This window comes from Haliaeetus albicilla, chromosome 9 (genome assembly GCF_947461875.1).
Source record: "Haliaeetus albicilla chromosome 9, bHalAlb1.1, whole genome shotgun sequence".
Classification (NCBI taxonomy): Eukaryota; Metazoa; Chordata; class Aves; order Accipitriformes; family Accipitridae; genus Haliaeetus; species Haliaeetus albicilla.
Window position 1 is genome coordinate 43,001,703 of NC_091491.1, and position 6,192 is coordinate 43,007,894.

The window sequence follows — 6,192 nt, forward strand, 5'->3', positions numbered from 1 at the left end:
GCTTCTGTATTTCTTCTGGCTAAACGATAGCAGCTAGATCCTGCTAAATAATGAGATTAAGGCTAAGAATACGTTGGACTGCGGCACTGTTTGAACCTGAATTGTAATGCCTGGTGTGTCTGTACAAGATAATTAAAGTTACCAAGGAATAAAGGAGCATGGGTTTTTGGATCCATTCGATAGTTTACAGAGGACTTGGCTGTCCAGGAATTGTTATTTGACCAGCCTTACTCAGCTCTGCAGAGGACTTCAGACTGGAAGCCATGGAGTGAGCTTATGAAAGGCCCTGTCCTGTTGTTGATGGAGGGTACATGAATTTGAGCAGATTTGTGGAAGTAATTACTTCTACTGAAATACAAACCAGAGGGCTATTTTGGATTCCTCCAAGGTTCAAACTGAGTGTGTTGCATAGTCCCCAGAGGCACTGGTGTTGGTATAAACACTAATGCAAGGAGTAAAACCGGCTCTGTGTCCATCAGAGTGCTTGTCCTGTCTCTCTTTTGTGTTTCTGACTTCTCTGTCATGTGAGCCAGGGTACAATAGGTATCATGTGGTAACGCAATAACCAGTCATTGCAAATTTCAGTTCTTAGTGCTAATAGTTCAGACATTTAAGATAGAATCTAGAAGTTCTATGGAGGTCATGGTAGCATTAATCAAGTGTAGATTAAAAGTCATGGTTTGATGAACTTCTGTGGAAAAAAGAGGGTCTCTGGGATGATCCATTCCATTAAAGAGCACCCAGAGACTTTGTTAGGAATGGAAGGGAGAAAGAGATGACAAAAGTCAAGCAGCTGTGTACTGTCACCTGACTTGCCAAATGCCTTGCCACCTAGCCCCAGATCTGGAGCAGCCTCCAGATAGCATGGGTGACTTGCTCTAGACAAAATATGCCTCAGTTTCCCTGGATGGTGAGACAGGCTTCAGCCACGGTGCCAGGAAGGTGGCATGACTTGCATGGAAGTTCTGGAAGTATTGCTGTCCATCCAAAGTCCTCTCTTCAAGCCCTGATAATGCTTCACAAAGGCATGCGCCTGCCGAAGCATCCCTGTTGTCATAACTGGGGTCACAGAATAACTTACCCAAGTACTGGCTTGGCACTGGCTGAAACAGTTCTGTTTCAGAACCAAGGTATAAAGCTGTAGCTAAATGTGCTGATAGGTGAACTTAGCCATGGTACTTGAGAAAGATGGACTAATTTTTTTCATAGTAACAGGACAGATTCTGAGAATTGTCTGGAGTTACTGCGCAATAATTAGCTTTGCGCTTGGTCTTAGAAATTTTGAGTGATAACTATGTGAAGTCTTACATGAGCTCTTCTAATGTGGATGCTTCGATATAGCATGCCTGAGAAGCTGATGACTCCTGTGCTGTACAGTGTAAATGCTCTTTCAGAACTGAGCGTGCCAACTTGCACTCAGAAGAGCTCTCATATGAGTTGCCTCTTCAAGGTCCACTTTTCTTCTAATGTGATAGTTATCTGGATGTGTTTGGAGACCAAATATTTCAGTAGGCTCCACAGCTGTTGCTGAGTTCATAGAGCCACAGCATCTTTGAGAAAATGTGGGCCTCATTGCTTCCTCTAGAGCTAGAGGTTCATAATGAATGTCATCAATACTTAACCAATGATATGGTGAGCATCTCCTCCTAGGTAATTTAGTGTGAAAATTAAAAGTACAGCAAAGAAGCAAGAGAAAAAATATTAATTATTTCAGTGGATTAAAGTGATTAGACTTCTTTTGCATTTATATGCCTACCTTCTATATCTTTACCTCACATGCACAAATCTAAGCATCCTGTCCAAAACCACTTTGAATTATTGTTCACAGTATCAAATTATTTATTAACTAAATATAAATAGTAGGGCATAGCAGTGCTGTGTGGGAGTTACGTATAAGATAGCATTCTGTGGAGATACTGCACATCTGTGTTGTGTATTGACCACATTAGATTGTTGATAAATGAGGAGGCCTTTATTAGGAGAGACAAACTCTTTGAAGAACAGATCCTGAAGTATGCATTTTCTCAGTAGGTTGGAAAAATGTCAAGACTGGTACAGCCACTAATCAGGTTATACCATGCCGAAGGGTGTGATTCTTTTCATTGTCATAATCTGTTAAAACAACAAGCCATTGACGTACTGCAAGCCTAATAAACATGCTAAACACTAAAGGCCATGTTTGCTGTGAGTGTTGAGTACAGTTACAATCAAGAAGATTATTAAGGCTGGAAGGTATTCAAAATGAGAGGAAAGAAGTGTCTAAATTTAGGATGACATATTAAAAATATTCATAAGTGATGTCTAGGTCACTGGAAAACAATCAGCCACAACTTAAAAAAACAGTAAGTAATACCACCTTGCCTGGCATAGTGGCAAATCAGTAGTCACATTTTTCTGTTCTTTCTTGCTGCTTGCACCCTAGATCAGAGTTTCTGTTCGCCATCCAAATGACATAAGCAAATAGTCTACAAGAAAAATAAGTTCTGTTTCAATGTCACAGATTAGCTGGCTCCACGTCCCTGGACAATGAGATAATTTGAACAAAGTCCATGACTTAAATGCCTCTTTTTGGTCTTTTCTTAATCCCGAATGACAAAGTACAAGGCTTGCATAACATGAGTACTGTATAGAAAATGGGGAGGAAAAAAACCCTGGCTCTGGACTGTCACAACACAGTGACAGTTGTTCTGTTCCAAACTATCCTTCTTGGGTCACATCGAATAGTAGATCTGGGAGAGAAACCTAATAGTTTTTCCTAATGGTTTACATTAGTTTTTCTACCTTAAAATATGAAAGGGCAAAGCTTCTGTATGTGTGAATCTGAAAATGGGAAAATAGATCTCTACTGATTGTCTCAGTGAGGACTTGTGATGCCTTCACTTGAGCCTGTGGCAAAGCTTCTAGTAATTTTATCAATGAGATCAAGACCTAGGACGTCTTTCTGCCCTGAGAAATTGGGCCATTTAGTTAGGTGTTTGTGTAGGGTATTTAGTTGCATAAAGCACAGTTGCAGATGTCTGAGCATACAAAAAATTAAGCACATACAATAAAAGCAAATACCTGCTCTACATTCAGCTTAGAAGGCATCATCACGCCTCTGCCAGGTGGAGTTCTACGGTGATAACTACCCACTTGCAGCAACTGGCTGTGGGCCCCGCTGAACAGTAGAGACAGAGCTGGTCCCATACCTTTGTTACCTAGAGAAGTGGCATGACATCAACATCTTAACATTTTTTCTTGGTTTATTTACACTTGGCTAAGAGATAGCTTATACAATGCGTTCCAGCTTATACAAAGTATTCTTTTTTCCCCTTTAGCTGAAAGTCTTCCCCTTTATCTCGGAGTGTTCTTTCCCTTACTGCTTAGTCTTTTTCGATTGCCATTTACTTTTCTCATGTTTTTAGTTTGCCTACACTCTGATCCTGTTTTCACTTTATTTTCCTGTTGGCTTTGTCCTTTTTTACTCTCCTCTGTTTCACTGAAGCTATTAGTGTAAGGCAGATCAAATAATTCCAGGGTTAAAGCAGACCCTTGAACTCACAGTGTTTAATGGATTTGTAATTAGGCCATGTATCCCTCTGAGAATGGGCAGTCTGGGAGTTTGCCAGGATTTATAGGGGGATTTAGTAGCCTACTAAGAGTTTCCAGACCTATTAAATTCCTTAAGAAGTTTTAAAGACACCACTGATCTAGGCAGGGAAAGATTTTGAAGTAGGGCGTCTCTAAATGCACATAAAACTGTGAGATGAGAAGTAGAAAAATGCTTATTTTCCAGAGAACAAGGAAAAGTTTCAAAGTGCAGAAATAGATTTTCAAAATTATCTTGGTAACACACGGCTGGCTTAAACCATATGATGTGTGTTTTCCCTGAGAATTTATATTTACTTATTCGATAAGACATGAATATTAAAGTACACATTAACCAGGCAGTATGTATGCATCATACTGTAGGTATATATGACTACTGCTACCTTCTGATCTTTGAATACATAATTGTGTTTAAAAAAAATCATGAAATATTTGCTTTCCTCCATCCTACCTGTTTGCCACTTATAAGGTTCTATGGCATTACATTTTTCTGTATCTTTTGGGGAGATCAGATTCTGTCTGTTAAATGCCAGGTTATTTTATTATGAAGTCCTAGTTTATTCTTACTCATAACTGAGAACAAATATGAACTTCTGTTGTTGTTTACTTTCCAGAGAGGAAGAGCAAAATACATATAACCTAAAAGTACTTTCCTCCCCCTACTCCATGTCTCAGTGCTTTGGGTTAAGCTTTTATCTTGGACAGGGCAGAGGGTAAGGGAAGGGAAAGGCAGAAAACAAATGGTCAGTTTTCTCATTGTAGCACAAAACTGCTATTTTTTTCTTCCAGGTTAAAGATACTGAAAACATAATTAGCTTTCTTCTCTTTGTTCAATGACTATGCTGTAAAAAGACCACACAGCAATAAAAATTAGTCCGCTTACCTGTACAGCAAAGTGAGAATAGAACTTTCTTTAAATTTGACCTGTTCAGATCTATTTTTGGATTAGCAGTGGGTTTGACTTGTGAAATTTGGCTCTAGTCTCAAATTCAGGTTTTCTTTTAACAGTAATATGTATCAGCATCTCAGACTAGTTTGGGTCCATACCCATATCTTCTGACTGCAGCAATCTGAATGCACTTGATGTTAAATCAGTTCGTTCCTGTGGAACGTTCAAGTCTTGAAGCTACAGTGAGTTTAAGTAAGTCTTGTTTAAATACAAGAATATAACTTCAGCCGTTTCTGTAACTACTATCTCCATTACCTCCCCAGTTACTTGACTGATGGCATCCTCAGTACTAAAAACACGTGTCTCTAAAAATGCTGACTGTTGTGAGTAGTGGGATAAACAGAAAAATACTAGAGTCTTCTTTGTGCCTAATAGCTTGTTTTTTATCTATATAAAGAGGTACAGTGAACTTTTATTCTCTTATTTACACAACTTCAGAGTAGCTCTGTCACCTACAGGTAAAGTAATTCCATTGTGGTCTTTGGTATTATACTGTATTTATACCACTGATCATCCAACTTAACAGCACAGAGTTTGGCCTTCTTTAAATGATAGCAGCAGCAGGAGTTGATAGTTCATTGTGTCATGCTGTGAGTTCTTAAAATATAACCAAAACTATCAATCTGAAGAGTCTCTGGAAAACAAATTTGCAGTTTAAACATCAAGCACAAACTGTCCCTTCCTTTCTTCACTGAATTAGCTTTTGAAAGGCCAAGAGCTGCTGCAGAGATAACAAGGGCTGAAGAATTTACAGCAGGTGGTACCAACTGTGCAAGTACAACTCCCAGCCAAAATAATCTGACACCCAGCTGTGGAGAAGCCTGAGGGATCAGAGAGTGACTCAGGCGGAAGTGAGAAGAGAGAATCTGGCTGAAGCACCAAGCCCGTTCCAGAAGTGTGTTGTTATTCTCTCTCACTCAGTGAGATAGGGAGAATAGGGAGATAGGGAGAACCCCAGGGAATGCCATGTTAAAATTAAAAAAGACTTCTGGTCTGTTGACCAGTTAAATACATTCCCTTCCTATCCAAAAAGAAACAGTGAACAGCAAATATGAAGTGCTATATCTGATAATGATGTATGCCTGGTATAGCATGACTGAAACTAGTGAGTTGATAATGGAAGCATGGCTCTCAGTGCTGTGCCATGACAAGGCCCTAGTAACTCCAGTGAGACTTGTAACTCTATTGAAGGAGTTCAGGGGAAGTCTTTAGTCCGGTTCTGCCACAACCCCTGCTTTGTAGTGTGAGGTTGGTAAATGGAATCACTCCAGGCTGGGAGACACACACGCATAAAGTTGTGCAAATGGTCTTGCATTATTTTGGGGGTTGCCACAGGCTTATGGTGCAGACATGGAGGAATAGCTTAACAGGTTTAGGTCTTTGTTTCTTCACTGATGGTGGTGATGATGGTAGACACTGTACCTGCCTTTGCCAAGCAGAGGTCCTGTAGATAGAGAAAACTAAACATTAATAAAAGCAAATTCTGACAGTTATTTTTATAGGAGATAATAGTACTTACCTACTCTGGGTGCATGGTGATTCTTGCTTCCTTCTCACCGTGTGTGAAGGTAGAGAAGATATACTTGTTTAAATTTCTTTGTGTGAAACTTGCGACATCCGTTCTTCATTTCTGAGGACTGGAAAATGTAGTATTT